This window comes from Myotis myotis, unplaced genomic scaffold (assembly GCF_014108235.1).
Source record: "Myotis myotis isolate mMyoMyo1 unplaced genomic scaffold, mMyoMyo1.p scaffold_m19_p_2, whole genome shotgun sequence".
Taxonomy (NCBI): domain Eukaryota; kingdom Metazoa; phylum Chordata; class Mammalia; order Chiroptera; family Vespertilionidae; genus Myotis; species Myotis myotis.
In genome coordinates this window covers 85,598,332-85,611,211 of record NW_023416324.1, presented here as the reverse complement: position 1 = coordinate 85,611,211, position 12,880 = coordinate 85,598,332, and positions in this window count along the sequence as shown.

Below are 12,880 nucleotides of genomic sequence, written 5' to 3'. Positions count from 1 at the left end.
ATATATCCACAACAGTTCTTTTACAGCTCCAACTAGCTCTTAAGTCTTCTCTGTAATGTCATAATGGATCTGACAATGCCATTCTCTCCCTACTATCTTGATATGAGAACCCCAATTTTGTTCAGTTATCAGGCAACCATATGTTTCAGGAAAGGCTGGGTCCCTCTCTTACCCAAGAGGATCAATCTCAACTCATCTAAGAATTAGATAGGTTCTCACCCCTCATTTTTTTTAATTCAAAAGTTTTTGTTTTATTGTTATTATTGCTTTTTAAATTATGGAGGTATAACTGACATATAACATTAAATTAGTTTCAGATATACAGCATAATAATTGAATATTTGTATACAGGGTGGGACAAAGTAGGTTTACAGTTGTGAGTACACAAAACAGTTACTCTTGTATTATTATTTATTAATTATTGTATTATTTTCCATATGAACAACTGTAAACCTACTTTTGCCACACTCTGTATATTGCAAAATGATCACCACAATCCGTCAGCACGAAATTTTTTTCTTGTGATGAGAACTTCTATGATCTACTCTCTTAGCAACTTTCAAATATACAGTCCAGTATTGTTAACTTTAGTCACCATGCTGTACATTGCAACCCCAAGACTTATGTTATATCTGAAGTTTTGTACCTTTTGACCCCCTTTCACCCATTTTGTCCACCCCTTCCCCACTCCCTGCTTCTGGCAAGCACCAATCTGTTGTCTGTATCTATAAGCTTGGTTTCTGTTTTTGTTTTTTTCAGATTCTGCAGATAAATGAGATCGTACAGTACGTCTCTCTCTGTCTGGCTTAGCATAATGCCCTCAATGGTCATCCATTTGTCACAAACAGCAAGAGTTCCTTCTTTTTTATGGATGAACAATATTCCATTACGTGTATTTGTTTATATGTGTATATACAGTTACATATCATATTTTCTTTATCCATTCATTAATCTATGAACATTTAGATTCTTTCCATATCTTGGCTATTGTAAATAACTCTGTACTGAACATGGAGGTGCATATAGCTTTCGAGTTAGTTTTCCCCCTCTTTGGATAAATACCTAATAGTGGAATTGCATATGGTAGTTCTATTTTTAATTCTTTGAGGACCTCCGTATTGCTTTCCATCATGGCTGCACCAATTTACAAATTTTATTTCCACCAGTAGTGCAGAAGGGTTCCCTTTTCTCTGCATTCTCGCCATCGCTTGTTATCTTGTCTTTTTGATAGCAGCCATTCTGACAGATATCAGCACCCCTCACAGTTTATCAGAATCTTCTGGGAACTCTGTGAAAATACTGATACCCAGGCCCACCTCCAGAGAACGTGGTTCATTAGTCTAGAGTTTGACAGTTTTTGAAAATTTTCCCAGTGCTGTCAGCGTGCAGCTTGGGCTGAGAAACACGTTCCTAGGCCAGCGATGACCATTCCGCTCCCCTCTCTGGTGATGGGTTTGGGAATGAGCGCAGGATGCAGTTTTCAGCCTCATAAAGGGAAATCGGATTGGAGTTGGGGCATCTGAGATGGTTGTTCTCACTCTTAGGAAGGAACAGAAGATAGGGCTGTGTCTTTATTTTCTCTTCTAGGTTTTGGTTGTTACTCTGTGGAGATATACGGGAAGTGATGTCCGGAACTACTGCAGCCACATTCTGACCACGAAGGAAGCCCCCACATGCAAGGTACAGCAGAATGGAAAGAAGGAAAGAATTCTAGGTCTTTGATGGTCTTGTTAAGCCGCTGAATTAACTGACCCTGTGGCTGTTCTACCTCAGGACTTAATATGTGAATAAAAGACATTTAACTTAGTTGGAACCAAAATCATCCTAACACCATGGTCGGCAAACCGCGGCTCGAGAGCCACATGCGGCTCTTTGGCCCCTTGAGTGTGGCGCTTCCACAAAATACCACGTGCGGGCGCGCACGTACAGTGCGATTGAAACTTCGTGGCCCATGCGCAGAGGTCAGTATTTTGTGGAAGAGCCACACTCAACGGGCCAAAGAGCTCCATGTGTCTCGCGAGCCACGGTTTGCTGAGCCGCAGTTTGCCAGCCACTGTAAACCGATACATTGATAATTCCAAAAATGCACACATTTTACATTGGGTTCCTCAAACTACGTCCATAGGAATGCTAGAATCCCATGGGGTTTTGCTAGTATTCTCTAGAATCGTTTTATAAGTAGGATTTTGTACGGATGTGTACGTATTTACATAGTAAAATGTGTGAAGATATAACGCCATAATATTTTGTCATTTCTGTCTTACAAAGTAAAGCAACTCGTTTATTTGCAAATATGAAACAAGGATTGGAGCAGAGATAACTACAAGTGGAAAATTTCTTATTTGACCTGGATAAGATTAAACCTACAAAGAAAACCTTATAATTCATATTAATTTAATCCCTAAACTGTCATAAAATGTACAATTATTATTTTTTACCACCACTATCTTTTGCGTCATTATTAGTGATATAAACTTTATTGCTGGTTGCCTTGAATATGTAAATCATTAAAATTTTACCATCAGATAAGGTTTTTGATTGTTTCTTAACAATTGTTTAGCTGGGAAGATTGTGACTAAAATGTTTGAAAACCCCTGGGCTCAAAATATATTATTCTTTTTGCCCTGGCTGGTGTGGCTCAGTTGGTTGAGCATCCTCCCATGCACCAAAAGATCACTGGTTCAATTCCTGGTCAGAGCACATGCCCAGGGTGCAGCCTCAATCCCCAGTAGGAGGCGCGCAGGAGGCAGCTGATCGATGATGTCTCTCTCTCCCTCTTCCTTCCTCCCTCTCTAAAATAAATAAAAACACATATTAAAAATATTAATTTTTAAAAAGGTGTTTTTGAGGTCCTCCTTTTTACTTTTAGCTTTTGTTATCATTTTCATCATTAATGTACACTTCATCACTTGATGTACTGTGAAACCCTTTAACTCTTTTCCTTTGTGTCGTATTTGTTGCACACGTAAAACATTAACACAATAGGTATGCACCTAATGCGCAGTATTCTAAGTCATACTCAGATTTATGAACCCAACTTTGGATAGCATGTCTTAGTGTTAGAACTTTTATATGCTAGCATACTATGCTTGATAAGTGAATGCACTACCTGTTGCTTGGAGGAACTGGATTCTAGTCTGGCATTCTTGTATGTAATAAGTATGCCTGTGTGCTAGTACATGCATCTTGTTATGTGAGTTATATGCATGTGTACCCTAAAACGTGTGCAAAGGTATAGGAGAGGTATTACTTTTAGCTTGATCACCCTCTATTACAACATCATAAAATTTAAAAATTCAAAGCCCCAAAGGCAGGAAACACAACATTTCAGATTAATTTGGGTGGGTTTTCAAACCATTTTCTCAATTACCAGATGGCCTACTATATAATTGAATATAGAAAACAGGCTTATGGTGTAAAATATTTATGTGTCCTTATTTAAATAAGGATTCTGTTATTCAACTTCTTTCTCTGGACAAGAGACCAATGAAGTGCATAGGCATTATTACCAACTATAATTAGAGCGACCTGCTGGTAGCCACAGATGAGATATGCGTCCTCAGAGCCAGGTGCAGAGCGACAGAACCGCAGTTCAGTTTGGAGCCAGGGAGAACGGCAGTCCACTCTTCATTACCAGGGTTTCATCATTGCCACAGTGATTCCCAAACGCCAGTCCCCACACACAGGCTGTTCCCATCCTCTCCTGAAGCCACAGGATCTGCTCTAATATAATACATACCCTTCTGAAAACTGCCACTATCACAGGTAGGGCAGTGCTCAATTCACAGTGTTTTGGAAGATTCACAGGTTTTCTGAGCATGGGAAAAAGGAAAGAGCCCGGCTGGAATCGGAGGAACCGGATTCTAGTGTCAGCCTGGCCATAAGCTACTGTATGCCGCTGGGCAAGTTGCTTCATGTCTCCCGGGCGCATTTCCTGGCGGTCTCTGAGGCCCCTTCCAGCTCTAAAAGCCCCTTGAGTCAGATGCATACATCTGTCAGCGGAGTTCTGAAACAACATTGTTTTCAGAAAATGATTCTAGAAATTAAACATAAACTAAAAAACCACAAGTCACAAGACTAGGAGACCCTGTCTAATGTATTTTGTCACCTTCAGATGGAACTTAAGTAGAATATTTGGTACATATAAGGATCAATCCTAATTTTAGATTTATTGTTATTAGGCAAAGCATTTTCACATATTTGTATTTTGCTCTGTCCCTAACTTATAAAATCCAGATAAGTTCTGCCTGATGTGGAAATAACATGCTACTAAATCACATTATTGACCTCTCTGAAGAGAGCTTTATAAACATGTGTTAATAATATTCAGGGATATCATAAAAATTGTGACATTTCCTGAAGGGAAGGGATTCAGACAAGCCTATGAATGGATTATATACAATAATCTTTATAGGCAAGTCTGCTGTTTTTTTTAAAAAAAAATACAAACAACAGGATTAGTCTTACAATGCTCTTTGTTGTCTACAAAATCCTCTAAACATGGAACAATGCTGCATTTGGATATTTAAATGCACAAAAGTTAGATAAAGAAGACATTTATTCCAGCTGTAGATTCTGGGGCCTGGAAGGCCACTTGAAGCCATCCAATCCCTTTGTGTTCACACACATTGAAGGTAAATAGAACCAACATATTTAGAAACTGTCCTATTTTCCAATGTGTCCAGGGATTTGGTAGTTTTCCTTTATAGCTTATTGGAATACTTAAGAATCCTCAATGTCTGATAAATTTTTTTATTCTAGCTAATCTTTCATATAGTGGTTTATATGTGATTTCGTTTTGTTTTGTTTTCTCTGTGTGAGATGTAGAGAGCTGTTGGGAATTGTTCTTTGCACAATTACCATTCTTAGTCTTTTTGTAAAAAATATTTTTATTGATTTCAAAGGGGAAGGGAGAGGGAGAGAGAAAGAGACACATCAATGATGAGAGAGAATAATTGATTGGCTGCCTCCTGCGTGCCCCCACTGGGAATCAAACCTGCAACTCAGGCACGTGCCCTTGACCGGAATCAAACCTGGGACCCTTCAGTCTGCAGGCTGATGCTCTATCCACTGAGCCAAACCAGCTGGGGGCAACGCTTCTTATTCTTAATTATTATCTCTAGGTTCTTTCAGTTATTGACTATCTTCCATGTGCCATGCACTGCTCTAGATTTTGGGGCTAGAACAGTGGGGGGAAAAAGGACAACCATCCCTGCCCCTGTGGGGTTTATATTCTAGAGGGGAGGAAGTAGGCAATAAACAAGGTAAGTAAAATATTTAGTATGTTAGATAACTAAGATGAAGGAAAGGGCAACATAAATGAAGAAAGAAGTAAGAAGTACTGGGAGTGTGTGATTGGCAATTTAGACAGTCATGCCCCCAAGGACATGATGCCATCTGCATCACCAGGGAAATATTCCAGGCAGAGAAACCAGCAAGTGCAAAGGCCTTGAGGAACAAACATGACTGGTTTAGGTGGTGGGAGTGAGTGAGCAAAGGAGAGTAGTAACAGATCGGGCCGGAGAGAAATTTAGAAATAGCAGGGGCCTGGGGGCCAGAGGTGCTCACGGTGCAAGTCCTTGAGAGCCATTTCCTTTTGTTCTGAGACAGAGGAGAGCCTTTGCAGGGATTTGAGCCAAAAAAATAACATGATCTAACATGACTTTAACAGGGACACCTAGGCTGCTGTCGCTGTAGGGGGACAGGTATGGAAGCAGGAAAACCAGTTTGGAGGCTGTAGCAATTACCATGAGACTGGTTCAGATCACCAGGGAATGCCTGCAGATAAACAAGAAGCCCAGGCCAGGTTTAGAATCAAAGACATGCAGGGACACCAACAAAGCCCACCTGGGAAGAATGACCAAAGAAGTAGGAAGAACAGAAGCAAGCATGGGCTGTGGAAGCCAAATTTCCAGAAGAGGGTGTGAAAACCTGTGTAAAATGGTGCCGATAGGTTGAGCACAATGAAGACAGAAAGTAGACCCTTGGCTGCGGCCACATAGAGGTCATCGTCTGTGGTGGAACCAGCCAGGGACGTTACAATCAGGGAACCCTACAGTGAATTGTTTTAGACTGGATACTGTTAAGCAATTTATCCCTTTCCCTCAGTGTTCTCAGTACAACAGATACAGTAATTCCTACCTCAGGGCGGTGAGAGCTTAAAGATATAATGTTAGGGAAGTGTGTGTTAGTGCCTCAGGCTGCCATACAGAACACCACAGACAGGGTGGCTTAATAACATGAACTTATTTTCTCACATTTCTGGAAGCTAGAAGTCCAAGGTCAAGATGTCATCATGATTGTTTTCTGGTGAGGACTCTCTTCCCGGCTTGTAGACTTCTGCCTTCTTGCTGTGTCCTCGCATGACCTCTCCTCTTTGTGTCCACAGAGAGAAAGGTGTCTGGGGTCTCTTCCTCTTCTCATAGGAACACCAGTCTTAGTGGATTAGGCCCCACCCTTGTGACCTTACTTAAACTTAATTATCTCCTGAAGACCCTATATACAAAGGCAGAGTGTGGGTAAGGGCTTTGACATATGAATTTTGAGAGGTCCATAATAAAGTCCTTAGCCCTTGTTAGCACTCAATGCTAATTACCACTCAATTACTCTATTATTGTTTACATTACCACTTGAAGATTTTCCTTATTTTTACCATTTAGAGCACAATATAAAATTTAAAAACACATTCAATTCATATTTAGAAATTAAAAAAATATTTAACTTACCCAACAAAATTTAATTAGCATCTTGAACTTTATTTTTTAAGGAAAAAGTTAGCCAACACTGCCATCTACTGGAGTTTTTCTAAAAGTTTATTTGTTGGACAACATTTTTTATCAATACCATGCTTTTTATATGCTGCCAGGCTTAATTTTCCCTTTCTGAGTGTATATGGACTTGAATGATTTTTTAAAAATTGAATCCCTCTAAGAAATCCATGAACAAAGAGGGTAGTCTCGGCAGCCTGCTAGTGGACAATGAGGTTTCATACCTGAAGCTGACAATTGTTCACCTGCTGATTCTGAGGACCAAGTTCAATAGTGCATAGGTGGTTTAAAAGGCTGTGTGGGAGAGCCCTGGCAGGGTAGCTCTTTGGTTAGAGCATCCTCCCGAGATGTCAAGGCTGCAGGTTTGATCCCCAGTCAGGGTACATACAAGAACCAACCAATGAATACATAAATAAGTGTAACAGCAAGTGGATGTTTCCCCCTCAAAATCAAGAAGTTATTATTATTTTTTTAAAGGCTGAGTGGGAGGATACTAGAAGATGGCTGCCAAGTAGATAGATGTTACACTCACCACCTCCCAGGATCAAACTAGAATTACAGTTAAAATATAGAGCAATCTACCTGAATAAGCAACTGAGACCAGCTGAAGAGAAGTCTTATAGCCAAGGTTTTATAGAAGCCACATTGAGACAAGGACAAGAGGTGAAAAGGAATGGCCCTGCTCCCACCGGTGGCAGCTGAGGGTCCTGAGGAATATGTCAGCTGCAAAGGCTCGCCATGAAGAGTGTGGAGTTTCAGTCCCACACAGAGCTCCCCGGCTCAGAGCACCAGAGCCTGGAAGAAGAACCCACATAACATCTGGCTGTGAAAATCAGCAGGTATCCTGTCCACCAGGGAGAGACAGGAGTCTGCTGGAGACACGGGCACCTTCTTAAAGTGCCAATACACAAAATCTCGTTCACAGCCACTCACCCTGGCTCTAGCGGAGGGAGAGAGTCACATGAGAAGAGGCTCTGGGAACAGAGCTGAAGGGACAGCCACCAGTATTCCTGTGCTGAGTCATTCTCCCACACCACAGATACCATCTTTCTTGGGTGGTACATGCCCATCTATAGGGCATCAGCCTGGGGGAATGCAATAGCCCCACCCTCGGTCCTCCCTCTCACGCCACCCTGCAGAGCAGGCACCTAGCTGAGGAGTCAGCTGCTGGGCCGAGGTGTAGATGTCCGAGCAGATTCAGGCAGTGTCAGTAACTGAGTTGTGTGGTTTGGGGTAGGGGCCGTTCCCCGCAATTTCTCATGAAGCTGACTGGCACCTCTCCTTCATAGGAGATCCTCTAGCTCCACTCTGGGATCCCAGCAACCCCCACCCTCCATACTCTTGGTGGTTCCACCCTGCTGAGGTCTGAGAAGATTCTGGGACAGACTTAGTGGTGTGGCTCATTCCCCAAAGCCTGACTGGCACTTCCCCCTCTCGGGAGATCCCACCCTCCTAACTCCCAGCAGCCCTGCCCTGCTGAGCTTGGGCCCCTGGCAGAGTGTGGGGCAGAATGAGTTGTGTGGCTCGAGGATGGGGGACATTTTCCCCTTGCACGCCCAGCGGATACAGAGGCCTCCTTTCACACAACCGAATCTTGGTCTACTTGGGCCTGATATAAACTGCTGGTCTCATCCTGATGACTCCCTGAGATCCTGCCCCACACAAAGGTGTGCAAGCACCCAGCGGGTGGCAGCTGGATTTGGTATACCACCACTCGCCCCTACCTGATGACTCACTGAGAACCTACCTCATGTAGCTCAAGTACCACCGGAGGCTCTTTCAGTGACTGACCTAGCAGGCAGCTGGCAGGTGGAGGCAGATCTTGGGGTGCCTTAGACTTTTTGCTGACCTGCCCCCAGGCCTGGTGCTGGTAAAAGCCAGTTTGGGTGCACAACTTGGTCCTTCCCACACACACCCAGGCCAAGCAGAAGCAGGCATAAACTGTGGATTGCTTTGTGTCTCCAAACACATTGCCCAAGGCCAGTCACAGGCAGCACCTAAACAGCAATGAGCAGCCCCTAAAAGTTTGGGATGCTGTTTTAAGAAGAGTGGGAGAATGGCTGCTGGGACAGGCAACTTGCAGTCTTCACCATGGTCTGCTCATATTTATGTGGTGCCTAAAGGGCACAACTAATATATATGTCTTTGTTTGGAAAATCTTGGAATATCTAGAAATATACAAGTACCTAATAACAATATTGTCTTTGCAAAGACCTGGATGGATGAGAGAAAAGTGAGGAACAGAGACCATTTTTGCAACTTATCATTTCGTATCTTTTGAATGTTATAGTATATAGGTGTATTTTCTATAGAAAAAAATTTATGCAAAAATCAGATTGCAATATATAAATGTATCAAACCAACACATTGTACACCTCAAACTTATTCAATGTTACATGTCACTTATATCAATGAAAAAGAAAACATTTAACTTTGAGATTTTACACCTGAAACTGCTTTGTTAGCTAAAAGTTCCTAGAGGGAATAAAATACCTCTAGTGGAGGAAATGGCCTGGAGAAATCTGAGTTATGTTTTCATTGTGACCACTGGGAGCAAGAAGTTGCAGTCCGGTTTCAAGTTGACTCACACACCCTTCACATGACTGACTAGAGCAAGTATTTCTTAGCTGAGATGAGATCTGGGAAGGTTTTGAAAGAACAGAGAGAAAATAAAAACTCAATGGGAAAAGTAAAATATTTGTCTTCAGCATCATTAACTTTTCTTTTATGCTATGCCTGCATTCTGACACATATACCAGTACATTTACAAATGAAAAATACACATTCAAACATGGGAATTAGGCACCCTGGACAGAAATGCTCAAATCAGTTGAACTTATTTTCTTTCTCCAAGAGGAAGACTTGGGGAGCTTGAGAGGTGTGCCCAGTGAATCAGATCAGTAAGGGGAAGGTCTTCGCCAAGGGGGCAGTGGCTGAGTGGAACATATGTGTGAGTGGCAGCCTACAGGACTGGGTGTGGCTGGCCTCATACCCCACCTGCTTGTTGATGCCTGAAATTCCCTAACACAAAATGAAACCTCTCGAGACGGAAGATGGCGGCGATATAGGCAGACGCGTCCCAGGTCGTGTCCCGGAGCAAATGGAGTGAGCAGCTGAAACTAGTAACACCCACACCGAATTGGCGAAATTGCTCAGCTGGTGAGACGGTTTGCAGCCGGGAAGAGCAGAACTCCCCTGGAAAGGTAAAAAAACCAGGGATTTGGGCAGGAAAGGTTCCCAGACCTCTGAGCCCAGAGAGTCGGAGGGAGACCGCGTAGCAGACAGCCGCGTCCCTTGGGACAGGCACAGCCCCTGACGGGGGAAAGGAGAACCTCGGGATTCCTGGCCCCACCGGGGAAGTTGAGAGCTGGGTTCTGTGATCACAGAGGACTGAGCCTAAAGGGGGCAGCCTGAAGAGCTGACCAGACCATGCAGTCCCAGTAAGAGAAGAAGCTTACAGAAACCAAGCCTTCCCCGGTTCCGCGGCCGGTGTTTGTTTGTTTGTTTTCACTGAATCCTGTTCATGGGACATTTCGGATATAGACACTCACCTGTGCTGAAGAGAGGGAGAGGGTGCGGAGGAGTGGAATCTGGGGAGAGATGGAGGAGAGAGGGGGAGCCGGGAGAGGTGGCAGCGAAATGAGTGCTGAGACACCCCTGAGCCCAGGACTGGGGCAGCCATTCCCTCTGGAGAGTGAGACTCCTCCCCCCAGCCCCCAGGCAAGGAGCACAGCCACACCCAGATTCCACCCTGAACGAGATCAAGGATTAAAATACCCTGATCAGTCCCTGGGAGTTAACAGGGTCTGGCCTATAGAGGGATTTTCAATCCCAGCAACAACACAGTGCTGGTAACTAACTATTACGCAGCCAGCTCTGGGCAGTGAACTTCCACTGGACAGAGAGGCCCTATAGCCTCAGAGGCCAACCCCAGAACACTGCCACCCAGAGGCTGACCCACAAACTGACTCTTTGCTAATCACAAAATAAGGCAGTCTGGGAAACAAATGCGGCCTGCTTTAAAATAAGGACTGTGGTTTACAACACAGAGGAACAGTGTATCGCAGGGAAACTCAAAACTCTCCTGAATACCTGGCAGGTCTAAGGCGAGCCACACTGAAGAATAGAAGAACTGAGGGACCTTCACTACAGCAATTTTTTTTTTTTCACCTTTTAACTAAGAAACCAATTTTTTTCATTTTTTTTCTTTTTTTTTCTTCTTCTTTTTTTTTTCTTCTTTTCTTTTTTTTTCTTCTTTTCCCATCACCTGATTTTACCCTTTTAATTACTACCTTCTTATTTTTAACCAGTATTATTACTGCTACCATTTTACCATTTTTTAAAGTGCCATTTTATTTTCTCTTTATTTTATTTTGGGATTAGTGTTCTCCATTCTATTTTCATCATTATATTATTGGTTGTTTCTAGTTTGCATTCATCTCCAGGGAGCTGTTGCTGGAATTTGTTGGGATTAATGGCTGTTCTATAGGAGTATTCTCCTCATAGAAAAAGTCTCTTCCCCTCTTCCACTTCATTCTCTCTTTGCGCTCTTTTTTTTTTTTCTTTTCTTTTCTTTTCTCGCTTTTATTTTCCCCCCTCCTTTTTCCCAATTTCATTTTTGCACTTCTTTTTTTTGGTTCCTACTTTTCTTTTCTTTTTTCTCTTTTATCTTTTTCTCTTCCTTCTTCCTTGTCCCCTAATTCTCTTAATTCGGGTGGTCACCTTTATTTGGGGTTATTAATATCGTGAATATATTTGTGTATAGTGCCTGGTACGTGGTGCCTTGTTGTGTTGTATTTTGTGCCTTTAAATCAACGCAGCAGGTCCAAGCAACAGCAACCTCCTGAGCACCACACCCTCTGCTGAGGAACAGCAGCTGTACGTGAAACCTCGCCCCACCAGCCAGAAGAGCCACCACAGCTGTGAACAGCACCTACCAGAGGAGCTGCTGCCAACTGAAGAGCAGCTGCTACCACAACCGCCCGAAGAACAACCACAGACCAAGGAGTTACTGCCACCAAGGGAGCAACCACTGAACGACTCAACGTCTAGATATGTCAGTGAGATCAAACATGGGTAGACAAAGAAACCCCCAAAGGAAAGAGAAGGAGGACTCTCCAGAAAAGCAGCTAAGTAATACAGAGGCATGCAACATTACAGAAAAAGAATTCAGAATAAGGGTCCTAGAGTGCATAAACCGGATGGAGGAAAAAATCGACAACCTCTGCAAGAAGCAAGAAGAAACAGATGAAAAAATCGATAACATATGGAAGAAGCTAGAAGAAACAGATGAAAAAATCAACAACTTAAGTAAGACCCAAGAAGAAATGAAGAGTGATATAGCTGCAATGAAAAACTCCATTGAAAGTATCAACAGTAGACTAGGAGAAGCGGAGGACCGAATTAGTGAATTAGAAGACAAGGAAGCAAAACACACCCAAAATGTACTGCAATTGGAGAAAAAAATTAAAAGACAGGAGGAGAGCCTAAGGGAGCTTTGGGACAACATGAAACGAAACAACATACGAATAATAGGGGTACCAGAACAACAGAAGGATTAGAACACCTATTCGAACAAGGATTAGAAAACCTATTCGAAGAAATAATATCAGAAAACTTCCCTGAGGTGGGGAAGAAAAAATTCACACAAGCCCAGAGAAGTCCCAAACAAGGTGAACCAGAAAAGACCCACACCAAGACACATCATAATTACCATGGCAAATGTTCAGGACAAAGAGAGAATCTTACAGGCTGCAAGAGAGAGACGGAAAGTTACATACAAGGGATCTCCCATTAGATTGTCAAATGATTTCTCAACAGAAACACATCAGGCCAGAAAAGAATGGACTGAAATTAACGAAGTGATGCAAAGCAAAGGACTGAATCCAAGAATACTCTATCCAGCAAGGCTATCGTTCAAATTTGAAGGGGAAATAAGAAGCTTCACAGACAAAAAAAGGCTAAGGGAGTTTATCACCACCAAGCCAGCAATGCAAGGAATGCTAAAGGGACTGGTATAAAAATAAGAAATAAAAAGCTCAGAAAGAAAACAGCCACACAAAAACAGAAATGGCTACAAACAAGTACCTTTCAATAATAACTTTAAACGTAAA